This window comes from Triticum dicoccoides, chromosome 4A (genome assembly GCF_002162155.2).
Source record: "Triticum dicoccoides isolate Atlit2015 ecotype Zavitan chromosome 4A, WEW_v2.0, whole genome shotgun sequence".
Taxonomy (NCBI): Eukaryota; Viridiplantae; Streptophyta; class Magnoliopsida; order Poales; family Poaceae; genus Triticum; species Triticum dicoccoides.
The window spans coordinates 250,183,038-250,189,037 of record NC_041386.1 but is presented as its reverse complement, the minus strand read 5'-3'; positions in this window follow the sequence as shown (position 1 = coordinate 250,189,037).

Genomic DNA, 6,000 nt, shown 5'->3' with positions numbered 1-6,000 from the left:
GGGGCTGCGGCGGTGGGGTGGGTGATGGTGGCGGTGGCGGGGTATTTAAAGGAGGGGGCAACTTGGGGGAGGGGCCAAGGCGGCGGCAAGGAGGAGTCTCGGCCGGACTCCTCGTCCGAGGCGGCGGTGGCTCGGTCTCCTGGGGGAGACGGCGCGCGGGGAGGTGGGCCGACTCGGCTGGGCTTTCGGCCCAGTCGGCGCCCGGGGATTTTTTTTAAAACAATTCCGCCGAACAGAAAAAATATCCTAGAAAATAAAATAAAAATATCTAAAAATTCCAAAACAAGTTTTCACCGTCTAAAAAAATATTTAGAACAAGATGAACATTTTTCTTGGCCCGAAAATGCAATTTTGAAAACATGCAATTTTTCTAATGCAAACAAAATTGCAAATAAATCCAAATAAAAACAAATATTTGATTTTAATATTTTTCCTCCCATATTTCATTTATTCTGGAGAAGTCATATTATCTCCTCTCACATATTTTAATATGAAATATTTTCGGAGAGGAAAAAATAATTAAAACCAAAAATCCTCGTTCCAAAATTTGATAAAAATCAAATTTGAAAACCGGGGAATCCCCAACTCTCTCCGAGGGTCCTTGAGTTGCTTAGGATTTCGAGGATCGCGAGGCGAAATGCAATAAAATATGATATGCAAGAATGATCTATGTATAACATTCCAAATTGAAAATTTGGGATGTTACAGCATCATGATCATTAATAGAGCATTGTCCGAAATAAAAAAGGGGGAGGCCAAAAAAAGGAAGGCCCAAAAAAAAGAAAAAAAGAGAAATAAAAAGGGACAATGCTACTATCCTTTTTTCCACACATGTTTGCTTTAAAGTAGCACCATGATCTTTATGATTGAGAGTCTCTTGACTTGTATATTCCAACGATGGGCTTGCTCAAATGCCCTAGGTCTTCGTGAGCAAGCAAGTTGGATGCACATCCACTTAGTTTCTTTTGTTGAGATTTTGTACATTTATAGCTCTAGTGCATCCATTGCATGGCAATCCCTACTCCTTGCATTGACATCAATTGATGGGCATCTCCCTAGCCCGTTGATTAGCCGCATCAATGTGAGACTTTCTCCTTTTTTGTATTCTCCACATAACCCCTACCATTATATTCCATTCCACCCATAATGCTATGTCCATGGCTCATGCTCATGTATTGTGTGGAAGTTGAAAAAAGTTTGAGATTACTAAAGTATGAAACAATTGCTTGGCTTGTCATCAGGGTTGTGCATGACGAGAGCATCCTTTTGTGATGAAAATGGAGCATGACCAAGCTATATGACTTTGTAGGGATGAACTTTCTTTTGCATGTTATTTTGAGAAGACATGATTGCTTAGTTAGTATGCTTGAAATATTATTATTATTATGTCAATATTAAACTTGTGTCTTAAATCTTTCGGATCTGAATATTCATGCCACAATAAAGAAAATTACATTGAGAATTATGCTAGGTAGCATTCCACATCAAAAATTCTATTTTTATCATTTACCTACTCGAGGACGAGCAGGAATTAAGCTTGGGGATGCTTGATATGTATCCAACGTATCTATAATTTTTGATTGTTCCATGCTATTATATTATATGTTTTGAATGTTTAATGGGCTTTATTATACACTTTTATATTATTTTTGGGACTAACCTACTAACCGAAGGCCCAGTGCAAAATGTTTTTTTTCCTATTTCAGTGTTTTGGATAAAAGGAATATCAAATGGAATCCAAACGGAATGAAACCTTCGGGAGAGTTATTTTTGGAACAAACGTGATCCAGGGGACTTGGAGTAGACATCAAGAAAGAAGCGAGGAAGCCATGAGGCAAGGAGGAGCGCCTGCCCCTAGGCGCGCCCCCCACCCTCATGGGCCCCTCGCAACTCCACTGACCTACTTCTTCCTCCTATATATCCATATACCCCAAAAACATCCAGGAGCACCACGAAACCCTATTTCCACCGCCGCAACCTTCTGTACCCAAGAGATCCCATCTTGGGGCCTTTTCCGGAGGTCCGTCGGAGCAGGAATCGATCGCGGAGGGCTTCTACATCAACACCATAGCCTCTCCGATGATGTGTGAGTAGTTTACCACAGACCTTCGGGTCCATTGTTATTAGCTAGATGGCATCTTCTCTCTCTTTGGATCTCAATACAAACTTCTCCTCAATCTTCTTGGAGATCTATTCGATGTAATTCTTTTTGTGGTGTGTTTGTCGAGATACGATGAATTGTGGGTTTATGATCAAGATTATCTATGAACAATATTTGATTCTTCTTTGAAATCTTTTATGTATGATTTGTTATCATTGCAAGTCTCTTCGAATTATCAGTTTGGTTTGGCCTACTAGATTGATCTTTCTTGCAATGGGATAAGTGCTTAGCTTTGGGTTCAATATTGTGATGTCCTTTGCCAGTGACAGCAGGGGCAGCAAGGCACGTATTGTATTGTTTCCATCGAGGATAAAAAGATGGGGTTTATGTCATATTGCTTGAGTTTATCCCTCTACATCATGTCATCTTGCCTAATGCATTACTCTGTTCTTATGAACTTAATACTCTAGATGCATGCTGGATAGCGGCCGATGTGTGGAGTAATTTTGTAGATGCGGTATCGTTTCGGTCTACTCGTCGCGGACGTGATGCCTATATACATGATCATGCCTAGATATTCTCATAATTATGCACTTTTCTATCAATTGCTCGACACTAATTTGTTCACCCACCGTAATACTTATGCTATCTTGAGAGAAGCCACTACTGAAAACTATGGACCCCGGGTCTATCTTTTATCATATAAGTTTCCAATCTATTTTATTTTACAATCTTTACTTTCAACCTATATTATAAAAATACCAAAAATATTTATCTTATTATCTCTATCAGATCTCACTCTCGCAAGTGATCGTGAAGGGATTGACAACCCCTTTATCACGTTGGTTGCGAGGTTCTTATTTGTTTGTGTAGGTACGAGGGACTTGCGTGTAGTCTCCTACTGGATTGATACCTTGGTTCTCAAAAACTGAGGGAAACACTTACATTACTTTGCTGCATCACCTTTTCCTCTTCAAGGGAAAACCAACGCATTGCTCAAGAGGTAGCAATGTGGTAGGCAACTTCCATCAACTGGTACCCGTTTTTGTCTGAAGTCTCCATCTTCAGTATCCCGGAACTAGGAGCAACAATCCTGATTCTGGATGACATTTTCTGCAAATGGGCACGGGAGTAGAAAACAAAGTGAACACCTGACGTAACTGCATATTTACACAGATCTACGAATGGTTGCATAACAAAGTGAAAACAAATATCTGAACCAAAACAAAAACACCAAACTAACTAGTCATATGACCTGACTAAACTGAAGAAATATACATATCAATGCCCCTACAGTAAAAACATCTGACAAAAACAGAACAAGGACTATACAAAAAATGGATAAATATTGTTAAGTAATCAACAAATACACACACAAATCCCTACTGTTAAATGCTGACAAAACCAAATAAAAATTATAGACAAACTATTGATAAAACTAAACTACAGATTTAGTCCATTGGATTCAAAATGAGACCTACAAAAAGAAGAAAACAAAAATAATAGAAACACATACCCATGATTCCTCCATGTCCCCAACCGTCAGGCGACAAACATATGGTGCACGAAACCAATGGTTCTTGTACATCAGACACGAAAGTTGCCCATGGCACTTAGTCTCGGTGAGCTCCAAACCAGATTCGTACACAAAGTCGTCAGCTATGCGCGCCATCTTTGCTAGACATCCGCATGAACAATCCTCCATGGGAAACACGGTAAAAGGGAAGAAAACAAAAGAGAGAAGAAGGAGGAACCTAGATCTGATTCTGGAAGAAGGAAGAAAAGGGAGGGGGAGACTGAGCCACACACCACACATAGATGGATAGAATTTATAGCCAGGGAGACTCAAAGATTATAAAAAAATAGGCAGGTGGGCAGCCAGCTGGTAGTAAATAGTTATTACACAAGTCATACAACATTTGACCACAAATCAGTTCAACTTCAGATAAAGCAGCAGTTCAAAAGTGCACATAACAAACATATGTAGATAAAACAACTCAGTCAGAGGTAGACAGTTGAATTCATTTGTCATTGAACCATCTGATCCCTCACAACACAATCTTAAAAACATAAAAATTCAGTACTTCAGTCATAACGATCAAAGAAATGGTGCCATTTGACCCTGGTGGATGGATGTGGAGTCGTGGCTGCTCTCGCCCTAGCCCAACTGATGATCTGAATATGGTTCCTTCCCCTGCCCCCCTGGGAAAAGTAGCTCCAGTTCATTGGAGTTGCAAGTATCCATCACCTCACGCGCAAGGCGTCTGTTGAACTCTGCCTCCACTTCCTCCTCGGAAGCATGTCATGCCCTCTGCCTGCGCCTGCGCCTCCTCCTCCTCCTCTGCTCTGCTACTGGATCCCTCACATCGACAGCATCCCCCTCCTCCTCTGTGACCTCTCCCAGCTCAGGATCCATCTGGCTTTTCTTTGGTGGCAGCTGGTGGAATGAAAGTGACAGAGGGCTCGGGCTTTATACTCAAAGTGTAGATGTTTGGGTAGGCAGCCAGTAGAAAATACTTACTCCGATGTCAACACATAGTAATACAACTTTGACATGGAGCAGTCCAACTACACATACGGCAACAATTCAAACAACACTGACAAACACGCAACTTAATTACACAGTTTGACCAGATTACAATAAATCATAGGCTACAGTCAGCCACAATACATCACCTCCACCAACGACCAAATCACATGGGAATCCGGGGTAGAAACAACTCAAGAAACAAAATTGACAACACAAATCAATTCATACAATCATCATCTCTCTCCCTGCAACGCCAATTCGAAAATAAAACATCAGAAAAACAAGAACACATTTGCATGATGGACATGGCAAATGACCAAGAACACCAAAACTTGTAATCAGAAATTATAGTGAAAGAATCTCCAAAAACTGTAACACACCGACAATTCTCAGTTCCAAATAACACATAAAACAACAAACTAGACGTAAAATGGACGGCTACGAACACCATGCTGAACACCAACTCCCGAAACACCTCCGCCACCAAATGTCCACGCCGTCACCTCCGGTGACTTGAGATCGGAAAACACGACCAGGTGAGCGCGCGCACGTGCGGATCCTCGCACATGTCTCCTCTGGAAATGAATGGCCCGCGGCACCGCGCCGGAGAACCCCCAGAAGCCCCCCATTGTATCCCTTGTTTTCGTCTGTCGAAGACGCGGGAAAATCAGTTCAGCTAGCAAACAGTGTCAGTCCAACATATAAACTATGTCAGTTCAAGTAGGGTAACAGAATAGCCCATATATATATATATATGGGTTTTTTTATTATTTTTGCCACTAGTTGTGTCCCACTACTCAGTTTTGCCATTAGAAGTTACAACTACTCAAAAATTCCATTGATCCATGAGATATTTGCTCAAAAATGCCATTGTTCCGTTAGATGTTTCCTCAAAAATGCCATTAGACATCGTTATTTTCACATCAAACTCATTGACCATGTTATATGACAAAAATAAGCCTAGACCCACATGTCAATTCTCTCTATCTCACAATGATAAGTGTGGCCCCACTTGTCAGGAGTAACCAAGCAAATAATTTTATAGGAAAATAAGAACGTCGTTGGGATCAAGTGGGCCCCACACTTTATTGTAGTAAGATAGAAGGAGAGCTGGCATGCTGGTTCATAGGTATTTATGTCATTATAACATGGCAAAAGAGATTTGAGATCACAATAATGGTGCCCAGTGGCACTTTTCAACATGTGTCTAACAAAGCGATGGCATTTTGGAGCAGTTGAAATTCCTAGTGGCAAAACTGAGTAGTGGGACACAACCGATGGCATAAATGATAAAAACCCTATATATATATGTGTGTGTGTGTAGCCGACCTATTCTAATAATACTTCCGCACTGCACGCTCAACAGAAC